The sequence below is a fragment of the Lonchura striata genome, chromosome 1 (genome assembly GCF_050655825.1).
Source record: "Lonchura striata isolate lonStrDom1 chromosome 1, ASM5065582v1, whole genome shotgun sequence".
NCBI lineage: Eukaryota > Metazoa > Chordata > Aves > Passeriformes > Estrildidae > Lonchura > Lonchura striata.
This window is the reverse complement of record NC_140703.1, coordinates 77,138,878-77,152,200: the sequence shown is the minus strand read 5'-3', so window position 1 is coordinate 77,152,200 and position 13,323 is coordinate 77,138,878.

Genomic DNA, 13,323 nt, shown 5'->3' with positions numbered 1-13,323 from the left:
ATATCCAGAAACACAAAAATGAAATTAAAAAAAAAAAAAAAAGAAATTCAGTTTTCAAAGGCAAACACAGCAGTGGGGTTAACATGTTCCAGAAATTTCTCAGTTATGAGTATGTGAGAATATAAGACCAAAAGAGGCTATTTATAGTGCCAAGAGTGCTTATGACTCCAAGATTTCATTTTCATCTGAATGGGTGCCTCATATCAGTCAATATCCAGGGAATATAATTGTAGAATAATCCATTTTGAGGGAAGTGAGCCCTTTCTTCAAAAACTTCAAACAACAATGCTTATTAGGACACAATTCTGTGAGGGTACAGTGTGAACCTTTAAAAAAAAAAAAGAAAAATGCATTTCACTATGGTTAAAAAAGGGAAAAAATTAGAAAATACACTCAGGTAACTATATCCTCATGTAAATTATATTAATTAGTATTTTTGTAATCTTTTGGGAAAAACTGATAATAGGAGCTACATTGTTTATGCAAATAGTATCCAAATATGCAAAATGGACATCGCCAGATTATAAATTAAACTTCAGCAAGCTGATTAGCCTGATTCTATCTTTAGAAAGCAGAAAACATCATTAAAAACTTCCACTCTATACTAAAGAAATGATATTCTTTTTTTCTTGTAATGTATGGGGATAATACATACAGAAAAGTAATCTTAGCATAATTTTAAATCTTTGTTTTTCCCCCATTTGGAATAGATTTTGAATAATTGAAAATTCTTTGACAAAACCCATCTTCCAAGGGGTAAACACAGTTTACTCTTTAAATAAAATAAACCAAATCTTTACAGCAGCTAGAAATTATCTGAATTCTGAGTTCAGTATGTAGCAATATCCTCCTTTCTAAAGACAAACAAGAAAAATATCTATATTGAAATAATTTTATGGTTTAATAGAACATACTCATCAGGAAATATTCATAAAACTTTGTCAATTTATCTTCTCATTCATTGCCTTTAGGTAGAAGTGAACAAAACTGGGAGCTAACATTTTATTCAACTATGATTTTTTGTGCATCTGTGTTAAATTGTTTAAAGAGTAATGGTCTTGCTGCTGAACTTAAACTTCCTATAAACTCACTGTCCTTCAGAAATAACAAAATCAATACAAAATCTTCATTCCTTTCAAGATTTGAATCAAAAACTCAAAATTAAGACACATTATTGAAAATTGAAATGACCATACAATTGACCTTTAAAATCAAACTTACTTTCCTTCTTTCCTATGTCTATTATTTTAGTTTTATGAATTCCCTATTCATTACAACTCATACAATTAAAAAAAAAAAAAGAAATATACAGTAGTAAATACATCACATCATGATTTGAAGGAGCTGGGAAAAAATCAGGATGACCAAGTATGTTTAACACAGGGAACAACCAATAAGCCACACAAACTTGCATCAGCAGTGGGCCACAATGAATTGCAAAATTCAGTCTCAGTACCAGTAGCTGGCTTTGGAAAAATTGTTGGAAAAAAAGGTCCTAACTGTATGAACTGCTAAAACTCTTCAATAAGAAAAGTGCAAAGCACAGCTTGATCCCCTTCATGTGAAATGTGTAATCTCATAGGAACCTAGGAATTTTATTTTCATTTTTCTACGGGCAAATAGAATTAATTTTTAACAAAGATATAAATAGAAGGAATTATAAACCAGTACACCAACAAGAAAGTTGTTTGTTTCTATATGTGACAGTTTTATATTTCCAAACAGAGCCCTAGTGGTATCAGTGGATACCACTTTATTGTCCAAAAAGTTACTTCAAAAAGTATTAATAAAATTTTTAAAAAACTGTAGTATGCCATAATAATTCTGCAAGCTTCTAAAGTTAGCAGGTTTAATATAGAGTGGAAAAGTTGTGCATCACAGTAAAAAGAAAATAATAAAAAAATTTAAAACCAAATTTGTACCTATGATAAGCTGTACCTTATTTCAGTTTTCCATTTTTCTAAACTCTGGAAAACAAATTAGTTCTGAGTTTCTTGGGCTTTGCTACTCTCAGTCCAGCATTGATTTTACCCCTAACTAATAGTTAAGCAATTTCAGCTTGAGAGTGACTTATTTTTAGTTTGTCAACCCAACAAGAATTGAAATCATGTTTTTCTTTATTCTTTTTGTGCAGTCTGCATATGCACATTTTATTTTTAGAACAAGAGTGTTTTATTCAGACATCCATGAAATGTTGCTATTTTAGATATTATTTTTTTTTCATCTTGAACTGCAAAACAATCCCAGACTACCTGTCCAAATCAAACTGTGGGTGGCAGAGGTTTTTTTCTACCCAAATATATTTCATAGAACGATTATGGTACTTAAGAATTTGGAACAGAGGATCAATATTGCTGCCATTGTACTTACATATGTCTTTGGAAAACATAGCTGCTTTGAAATACACGATAGGCAGAAAGAGAATAAAGAAGAGAATTAGATCTAAATAGGTTTCTTTTTGTGATTATGGGATGCAGGCATTAGGAACTTCTGTTCAATGCTGCTAACAATTTCACTGCTGTCTACCAACAAAACAACAAATAGGAGTCAAAAAGGCAACAGGGCAAGTAATAATACTACAGTAATTAAAGCTCTCAGATGTAAGAATATGCAAGTGTTCCTCAACATAAATACAAGTTATATTTTAAGATTTACAGCTGGATGACTTGGGATGACAGTATTTCAATATGCCTTTCAATAACTCAAGTACTCTACAGTCGTACTGTCCAACTCACATAGCATGTACAAGCATAAACAGGGAAAGCATATCAAAAGCAAAGATTAGCCTCCACTCTGGAAAGACAGCTAAACTAAATAAATTGCAGTTTATAATAAGATCATGTTTATCCATAATATGCAAAACCAGCAAGAATTAATAGGTCCATTGTACTCAGACCTAGAGGCATGGAAATAAATACCAGACCCAGAATCCAGTGGAAGCTTTCTGAAGTTCACAGTGTCAAAGTGTCCAAGCACTAGTCTGGCTGTATCTATTACTAACTTCAGTTATGTTCCAGGAAAACAAAAAAAATGTATAAATGCTTACTAATAACTCCCTTACGACACTGCTTCTGGTTTCTTCAGGCAACATTTCTGATCTGCATCTCTATTCCATTCTGCCCAGTCTAGTAACCTCTATGATTTTTGACAGTGGGCTTTTAGATAGTCTTGAGGCTACCTGCCCTGTTTGCCTGCTTGATTTGGTAATGGGGCTCAGTAACACTCTGTAAATGCATACCAGCTGAGGAGAGATTGATAAACTTGTTCATCTCCTCTGAGGTGCTAAAAAGCTTCTCTTGAGACTCTAACATCAGTCACAACTCTCTACTGATAGTACCTGAGGACTTCATCCAGGCAGTAGAAGGAGAGCCTTCCTTCATGTTGGAGATGGCCAGACTGACCTGCAAACCCACAAGATCTTTTACATCACTCATGGGAAAGATAGAACCATCCCCTGTCTCTTAAAAAAAGCATTGACACATACAACTACAGGCTAATCTAACCACTGTGGCTTTTAGTGTTTTGGAGGCTCCTCCAAATGCATTTGTGAGGAGCAATTAATAAGAGAATGACTAACAGGTTCCCTCAGCCCATCTGTAGTACAGGTAGCTTCTACTGAAAGTTAGGGGCTTTGTGTTTACATACAGCATCTCAGGGTATAGGGACTTGCATTTTTTGTTTTGGTTTGGTTTTTTAATCAATTTTTTGTAAAGGTCCTAACTAGAATTCTTTTTGGCAGACTGAAAGACTCCGGTGAGCTGATAAAGGATCAGGAGAACATGGCATATTTTCCACTTTTCAGGACTTTTATTCACAAAATAATTAACTATTCAACCACAAAATAAAAAGCCTTGACTCCATTCCCTGCTCAGATAAAAAGAAATCAGAGCATCGTTTCACAGTGAAGATGTGAAGAAACATCTCTTGTTTTCTGGCCCCTGGAACTTTATATTCTTTAACTGCCACAGCCTCTTCAACTTTATATTCTGTACTGCCATAGCATCATCGCATAGAATGGAAACTAGTTTGTCTCTTGATGCTTTAATAGTAGCTTTCAGATGTGGGTTTGCCACTCTAGTTTGAAAGAGGAGATCACCTACATCTGTTTGGTAAGCTAGTGGGTGAATTCATCCTCTGAATTTTTAAAAGAAAATAATTTGCCTTTGGTAAGGTCTGTGTACAAGATATGTACAAGATGTTTAAAGCACAGCTTATTCATCGGGCTTGCAGGGATCTAAAGTGCTGCTGCTGCTGCAAAGTCAACTTGATGGTGAAACCTTCAGATGCAGAGAAAGTAGTGCACAGCTGTAAGTGCTTGTAGGGGTGGCCAACTCTTAATTTTGCACCTGGGCATTTAAATTTGCCTAATACTGATTTAAGAAGAATAAGCCTTTCTTGATGCTGGTCCATGTTTGTCTTCTTATTCAATTGTTTATAGTCCAGCCTGTCTTTGTCAAAGACAAGCAAATATGGAACAAATAGGTCAGTGCTTTTTTTAACTATCAAAACATCATTTTACACTACTTCAGATTTGCCAATGAAGCAGTAAAAAAATATTTTCTCAGCTATGTAAATTCCTTAAAAGCTTACTGGAATTGAATATAAGATCTAATGAGAATAGTTTCAAATATGCAGAAATAAACAGAGTTAACGTGCTTTAGAAAATTTTACTGTTTCTTTGGGAATAATCTGCATAGAAAGAAGGAATTAAAATCTGTAGAAAGTGCTCATCATGCAATTGCTAGTCAGTTAAGTCAGACTAGAGGCAGTGGTGTTAAGAGATGGGTAGTCAGTGATAGTAATTTACTGATAGTCATTTATTTTTCTCAGTTTCATGATAACTAAGGCATCTAATGGAATGGAAAAGATGCTCAGTCTTTGAAGTTTCAGATTCTGATGGGATGATGAAAAGTAACATTTGAAAAGTAACTGCAGAAGCATCTATCAATAGTATAAAAACCATGCATGTGAAGTTGAAGAAATTATTAAGGGAGCTCCTACTAACTTCTATAAATTTTATTATAAATTAAGTTTCATCTTTGATGAAAGTTGAGTTCGATTTCTCAGTTTGGCCTTTGATGCACTGTCCTAGGGGGTCTTCGGAGCTGAAACTCTCCTCTCTCCCACACACTCCATGTTTTGGTGCTTGCTCAAAGACCGGATACAAGACTAATTTAAACTTCAGCACAAGTAGTCATAACAACAGAATATGAGAACTAAGATATGGCTTCTTGGCAGATTAGAGCCACACAAATCATGTCTGACACTATTTTTGTCCCTTTTCTTCTTGAGCTCCTATGGTTATATGGCTAGAGAAACAATTTCTTCAGGCAACTGACTTGGCTTAAAAAACAATTTTTCCAGGTTAGCTTTTGACTGCCCATTCACATCAGATGGCAAGAATCTCAAGGCTTTCCACTGGGATGACTGACAAAAGAACTGCTCTGTAAGGTGCATGTAGTCTCTGGACAGAAAGATCTGTTTATTGCATTGAATTTCTTGAAAGCTAATTTTGAGGTAACAGACCTAGGAAAATGAAAGCATCAGTTTTGACATCTGAAGGTAAATTGTTAAAATACCAATATATGGAAGACTATGCAGCTAATTAACTTTTACAGCCAATATATAGGCAATTAGCTTTTTCACATTTACCATATGTTTATCCTCCTGCAGGGAGTATTTCCAGGAGGAAATCATAATGGTAAATAGCTCTGCTTTTATATGAGAATAAGATCTGTTGATGATAGCTACAAATTCTTACATAGCTCATGATATCTTCAAGAGAAGGTGCTATTGAAATCTAAGAAGTGAAATGTGGGAATTCAGCAATTAATTTCATTATTTCACAGCATTCATTTCCATAGGTGGTTAACTATAAATGGTCCTTTGTCTTTTCCTTAGAACAGTTTAAAGCAGTCAGTATCAGCAGTAGTCAGGAAAGAACAGCACATCAATTTAACCAGACTCTAGTTGAATTAATTGCTATACAGAGGTACAGTGTGTTTCTATGCTCCCAGATTGCTCCTCCCAGGAATAACCACTTATTACCTGTCTATTATACAGTAAATGTACAGTCCCTGGTCATGGCTATGCCTTTGTTGTTGTGACAAAGACCTGTACTCAATCTTTTTTTTTATGTTAGGACTTGTCTCCTGAAATATTGATTAATATCTGCTCTTACCACACAACCAATTGTGGCAAATATTTCAGTTGTTATACTACTGACTGGTGCTCCTGCAGTCCTCCTCTCTTCACTGTAAACAAATGACTGCAGTCATTTTGCAAACATCTGAAAGTATTAAATGCAGAAAAACTTTGCTGCCAGTTCATTATGCTGTCTTGAAATCATAAAGCTAAAATGCATAAATTAATGCATTGACTGCATTGTCTGTGACTGCTTCTGACTGCTTTTGACTGCATTTTGTAGTTCTCCAGGTCAATTTGCAGTCCTAGTCTCTCACCAAAAGAACTCTTGGAACACATTGAAGTCTCCTTTTCTGCATCTGTGATAGCAAAAATGGTTGCCCAGTGGCAACCATAAGGGCCATGAAGGTGCCTAATGCTTTCCCAGACGTGCAGCTGGGAGATGCTGGACTCCTGGGGCTCACAGTGGGATTGCCGCCTGCATGGCTGCATCACTGCTCTGACACGCCTTGGGAGGAAAAGCTCTGTTGCCATTTGCCAAAGAGCCCTCGCTGCTCTAGTGGTGATAGGGGAAGGAGAGATATTTGCTTGGGTGCTCAGGCGAGTTCTCAGACCAAAGCAAATGGAATGAAAGGAATGGATCATGAGGAATTAGGTGCTGCTGTGGTGAATTGGTTGTTGTTTGTCACTATCCTAATTTTAACAGTCAGTCCATAATTAAATAAGACTTGCCACAAAAGCTGCAGCAGTATTTGCACATTGGGCTGGTTTCATGATATTGTTTTTCAATTTATTACATTTAAATCCCTTATATATTTATTTGACTAACTATGACATTTATCCTGAGGTAGCAGTAGCAGAATATTTATTGTGAGAACAAAGAAAAAGAAAATGAAGGATTATTTTAGTTATGTCTGCCTTAATCTTTGATCCTAGAATTGAACTGTATTATTAAAAATATTATTTAAAATATCTGGCATGGTTTCTGTCCAAGTATATAACTATAAAAATACTAATTTTATAATTACCACTATTTAAAAAATGTGAATGGAAATTTTTTGATTTCAACACTGTGATGTGACAATGAAAATATAATATCTAAGATAAATAAGACAGGATTTTTTAAATGTTTAATACTAAATGTTTCTCCCAACAGCTGTGGGAAATACATTTCTCACACGTAAAACTGCAGTGTTTCCTCCCTTTTCTTTTTGAAATGTGTTAAGTATGCTAATCTGACTAATAACTATGATAATCTGACTAATCTACACTTTCTTTTTGTCTTATGAAAACATTAATTTCATTTTCAAGTTACTGAGCTCTTTCTGGTTTTAATGGAGATAAATATTCTAAAGAAACAGTATGTTAAAACTCTTAATTTAAAATATGACATATATTGAAGACAGAACAACTCATTCTGAAAATAGGTATTTAATGTTATTATTTAAATTAGTTTAAATTAGTAAATTATTTTGACTACTCCAAAGTGTGACTCCTTGCTGAGTTAAGTATTGAGCACTGACATTGACCATATATCGTCATATTAATTTGCTATTTCAGAAAAGTTCTTTTCTATCTCCCTTATTTAGAATATTATCTAAATATTTCATTTTGGAAAAATAAATTCTTCTTACTAAGTATTTTAATTTCAATGCCTTGAAACACTTCATGAATTAAGAGAATATAACTTTATCACCTTAGAGCTGCTCAAAGCACACTGTTGGATAAGATTTAAACCCATAATTTTCTTGATAAACTGCATAAATTGGAAACTTATCCTTAATTCAAACAGGGAACAGGTCTCCAAATTTTGTATTACTTAACCAAAATAAGAATGGTAGCCTTGGTAGCATTATGCAAAAATGTGCTAGGATTGAAGATAAACAACAGTGACTAATGAAATGCAATTGCAAAAAATACAATTATCCTTTTTTATCAGGAAATAAAAACAGGAAAACTGTCCCAATGGCACAGGATGTACCTCTTTTTATGTTTTTTTTGGTAGAGCTCCTTTCTGTCTAGTCAGAATGCTTTCACCTGCATTGTAAAGTAGATAAACAGCAAAGAGAGTCCAGAAGGCTGCAGTTGTAATGATCCTTCAATGAAATGCTCCTGTAATGCAGTGCAAGCATGCTAAGGTACAATTGCGAGTGCTAGATGTGAAGAAAAACATTTTCCATCTGTTTAATACACAGACTGTGTGGGGTTTCATTTTAATTTAACAGATTAACTTTACAATATGAATATGTCCCAAATGTGAAAAATATGAAAATGTCCCAATTTAAACTCTGATGAAACTACAGAATCTGCATTTTGGAACCTTTAAAGGACAAATATTTTGTCAGGGATTATAGGAAGAGTTAATGGAAATCAAGAACAGAAATATTTCCAGATATTTGTAACCAAATTTATTGCCACACTTTTTGTCTGTGAATATCTTTTCAAAGGTAGTGCATTAATCACATTAACAAAACCAGGCATTTAAAACTGCCTTGAGACACACTGAGAATAATTTTTTGACATTTAAGTATGTGCTTACCCTTTTGTTCCATAACATTTACAATAAGCTTATGGTTTTCTTCTCAAGTTTCATATCTACAGTAACATAAAAGCAAATGCATCTGTTAATTATGCACTCATTATGTGTGTTTGTTAATTAATCTTGAAAATGAAATGGCAAGGAAACTGAAGGTCTGCAATAAAGATGTTTGCAAATTGGAATTGGAGCTATCAGGGAACAACTGTCTATATGACAGTCAAAAGCACTCTTTTTTTCAATTTTCCAAGATGATTTTAATGGCTGTGTCAGAATAAAACCTATTCATCTATCAAAAGTGACTGTAAGAGGGCTGAATTAGTCTTTTGTCATAAATTTTCTGAATGAGCACTCAGCAGTCATGGATGTTGAGGCCCAGACAGAAAATACGTTACTCGAGTTCCAAGCTCAGTTCACTCTTGTTCACTTGTCAAATAACTTGGTGCAATCTTGCTTTAATCCTACACACACTTTTTCATGGGATTAACTCGTGCAGTTCTCTGATATGGCAATTTGTTTGGCTCAAATATTCTTGATGTTTGTTGTCTCAAATAGCATTTCAAAACTTTCCACTAATAAAGCAATATTTTTAAAAATTCTTTTTCTACTTGTGTTTAGGCATAAAAATATTTTGAAAAATATAGTAATATAGCTGCAGATGACCACTCTGTTTTATTTTCACTGACATAATACTCAGTCTTTCAGAGCAAAGTCATCTGTTGCATAGAATGTGAACAGGTGAAGATTTATTTTACATATTTAGCAAATATCCACATTCTTGCTGTCAAAGTGTCCTTAATGGACACTTAGCTTCGTTAAATAATTCTTCCACTTCACTTCGAGATTGTGTCCAGCCCTAAGTATTCAGTTGCATGAAGAGCTTATTCCTGTGTTCATTTATTTAAAACCAACTACTAATGATGAAGTACTTTAATTGCTGGAAGCCTTTCTCATTACATTACTTTATGAAAAAATGCAGAAAGCTGATCACTGAATACATTTGTTAATCACAACTGATCACACATATGTTTGTTAATAATAATCGAACACACCGGGAAAGTGCATCTTTCTCTTCTGTTATGGGGAAGATACACAAAACACAGGTGCAACTTTATTTAGGAGAGCAAATGGCTAAGTTAACTTCATAATAAAATTCAATAGAATCCCCCAAAAGTCATAGAATCTCCAAGTGTCATAAAATGTGATAATACACAGGGGAATCCTGATGCTGGATTTCTTTCTTGATACATGTAACTGAAGTATGCATCTATTATGGTTTCTCTTTTTCTCATTTGCACTTGGTTTGACAAAACGAAGAGATTTGAAGTCTTGTTGTACATCCTTTTTTCTTTTCTACAATATTATAAGATTTGATGACAAAACTGCCACACTCTACATTTGTTTGTGAAATTCTTCCATTGACATGTCTTGCTCTTCATATGACTTCTGCTGAAAACATTCCTCAAAACCTAATACCTTGATTTAATATTTATTACCTTCTGTTACATCAGAATCACAAAAGCACAGAACTTTTAGGGTTGAAAAGAACCTCTGGAGACCATCTAGATCAACCCCCCTGACAAGGCCGGGTCACCTAGAGCAGGTTACACAGAAATGTGTCCAGGTGGGTTTTGACTGTCTTCAGAGAGGGTCTCTGTGGCCCCCCTTGGCAGCCTGTTCCAGTGCTCTGCCACCCTCATGTAAAGAAGTTATTCCTCATTTGAGGTGAAAAGTCCTGTGTTTTAGTTTATGGCCATTGCTCCTCATCCTGTCACTGAGAACAACTAAAAAGAGTCTGGCACCATCCTCTTGGCACACACCTTTGAGATATTCCTGTGCATTGATGAGATCCCCTCTCAGTATTCTCTCAACTAAACAGGCCCAGATTCAGCAGTGTCTCCTAATAAGAAAGATGCTCCAGACCTCTCAGCATCTTTCTGTCCTCTTGCTTCAGGAGTTCCATGTATTCTTTGAGCTTTCATTCCAATGATTTTGCAGATTAGGCAGGACTGTAGGGAGGAGTCTTTAAAAAAGGACAGAGGTTGCATAGCTTTTGCACACAGATTTTTTTGTATAAAGGGGCAATTATTGTTTTAAATCTGTACATACGGTATTTATACATTTAAAGTAAGAACTAATGAACCTAGATGTAGTATATTTAATCCTTTCTTCCATCTTATAATTCTCTTTTTTCCTTACTTCATTTTTACTTACTAGCTTGATAATTGTTTCTATTCTGACTTTATAGCACTTCACCACTTCACTCTAATAAAATCAGAATTTTTTTTCACATTTAATTAAATGTAATTTTAATTTGATTAATTGATTTATAGGTGTAGTATTATTAAAGTTGTGGTTCAATTAGTTCAAATAACTTTACACCAAAGGCTTTTTTTATTGTAAAGAAGGCATGTCAGTGTTTGTTTTTAAAATAGTGCACAACTGGAGACAAATCTTTGGGTTTGAATTTTCTTCAACTCTGTTGAGCACCAGCCTTCCTTTATTTATATAATTCATTTTTTAATTAGTTGTATTTCAACAATAGTTGACAGTTATAGGAAATTTGAAACTAACATTCCTCAAAATGCTAAGAAACAGAGAAGTTTTGAACAGTTTAGTGGGGGGTGCCTGAATGTATTGATGGCTAGGCATTCAAGGTATCACAGCATACAGTTCAGTGTACATATATAGTTTCTCTGAAAGACAGATAGTTTATATTTGAGCTAAGAAAGGGCAGTCAGATATGGAACTCAGAGAAGCCAGGAATTTGCAAGAGCACTTAGAATTAATATTTTTGGCCAATACTGCAATTTTCAAGGCAAAAAAAAGATCGTTAATAGAAGTGAGAGATGAAAAAAATGAAATCAAGTTGTTTACTTATTTTCTTTTGCAGATGGATAAGGAAAGTACCAGCTAAGAAACATTATGCATAAGAAATCTGTAAGTAATAAAGGCAGCTGTCTACTTATTAGCTATAACTGACATAATAACCACTTCTCTGGCAAAAGTTGTGTCAGTTATTTCCTGCCATACAATTGTATTTCTTTCTTCCGCTGCCTTTTTGTACATTTAGGCTTCATTATTCACTTTTGATCTTTTTATTGACCAAGTGACCTTCAAGGCTCATGGAACTGGCAGAGGCAGTTGGGCTGAAGTGGGAGCTGAAGATGAAATGCCGACAGGGGCAGACCTTGGAGGCACGACTGGAGCCTTAATGGGCCGGTGCCAGGGTGGACTGCGCTGGCTGCATGACAATTGCCAAGGAACCCTGCAGAATGCACAGTCTCAAAATTTTTCTTGAGGTGAACTGGGAAAGTCATTTGAAAGCAGCCTGGGAAGAGATATGGCTTAGAGTAGAAATGAAGCCTCAATCTGGTCCAGGGTGTGGATTAATGCGAGGAAGAATGCATTGCTTCAAGGCTGACTGGACTGTCCCAGGGATCAAATGCCAGTCAGGGCTGTAGTGAGGCAGCCGATGCTATATCTACAATGCTCAAGAGAGAGATTATAGATAAGTAAAGTCTGATTTATGAATTCAGTTAGGGACATGGTTATTTATAATACAACATTCTTGTTTGATGTTCCTGTCTACATTTAATTTTATTTCTGATAGTGATATCTCTTGTTGCTGTTATTCTTCCAAGTCCTGCTCATTTTTCCTATCCTAGTCATATATAAAATGTTTTTGTGAGGTTCTTCTTAGACATAAATATTTTTATTTGGTCCATGTCCATTTTACTTAAAGGAACAGCTACAGAAATGTTCTACAGAGGTAACACTGAAGTGCAGTTGTCTTCTAAAAATATTTTTTGGTATCATAACTGGAAGTAGTGTAATAATGTATAATGTGTAGTAATAATGCATATTTAAAATATAATTAGCTTAGTTCTAAATCATCTTTTTAATAATATAGCTTTGTTGGGAAAATTTAAAACTTCTCTGGGTAGTTAATAGATGCCAGTTTAAGATTATTGCAGACAGAATATCCTTTCAAAATATGATCTGAAGATGGTTTGCATCTTGATTGAGGGATACTAAGAGGAAGGTGCCATATACTGGAAACTTTCAGGTGCAGTAGTTCGGCAGAAAAAAGAAAGAGACTGCATTTTTGGGAGAAGAAAGTGAAGCTGTAGAGATCAGTATAGAAGATAACTAGCTGATTGTCTAAATAAATTATTAAACAATTATAAAAACAATGAGCTATTTAATGTACTGAGCCTATATACATTATAGAATGCTAACCCCTTAAGGCACTGTGAAGAAACAATGGGGTTTCTTCCTCCTTTTCTTCAGGTTGAACAACCATAACTCTCTCAATCTGTTTTCATAAAAGAGGTGCTTCATCCCTCTAATCATCTTCATGGCCTTTCCCTGGGCCAGCAATAAATGGGTCCACATCTTTCTCCTGCTGATGACCCCAGACCTGTACAGAGTACGGTGTCACAAGAGCAAAGCTGGGGGAAAATCCCCTTGCTGATGGCCACACTTCTTTTGATGCAGCCCAGGTTGTGGTTTGCCTTCTGGGCTGTGAGCACACACTGTTGGCTCATGTTCAGCTTTTCATCCATGATAGCCACCAAAACCTTCTCCACAGGGATGCTCTCAATCACATATTCTCCCAATCTCTACTCATATCTGGGACT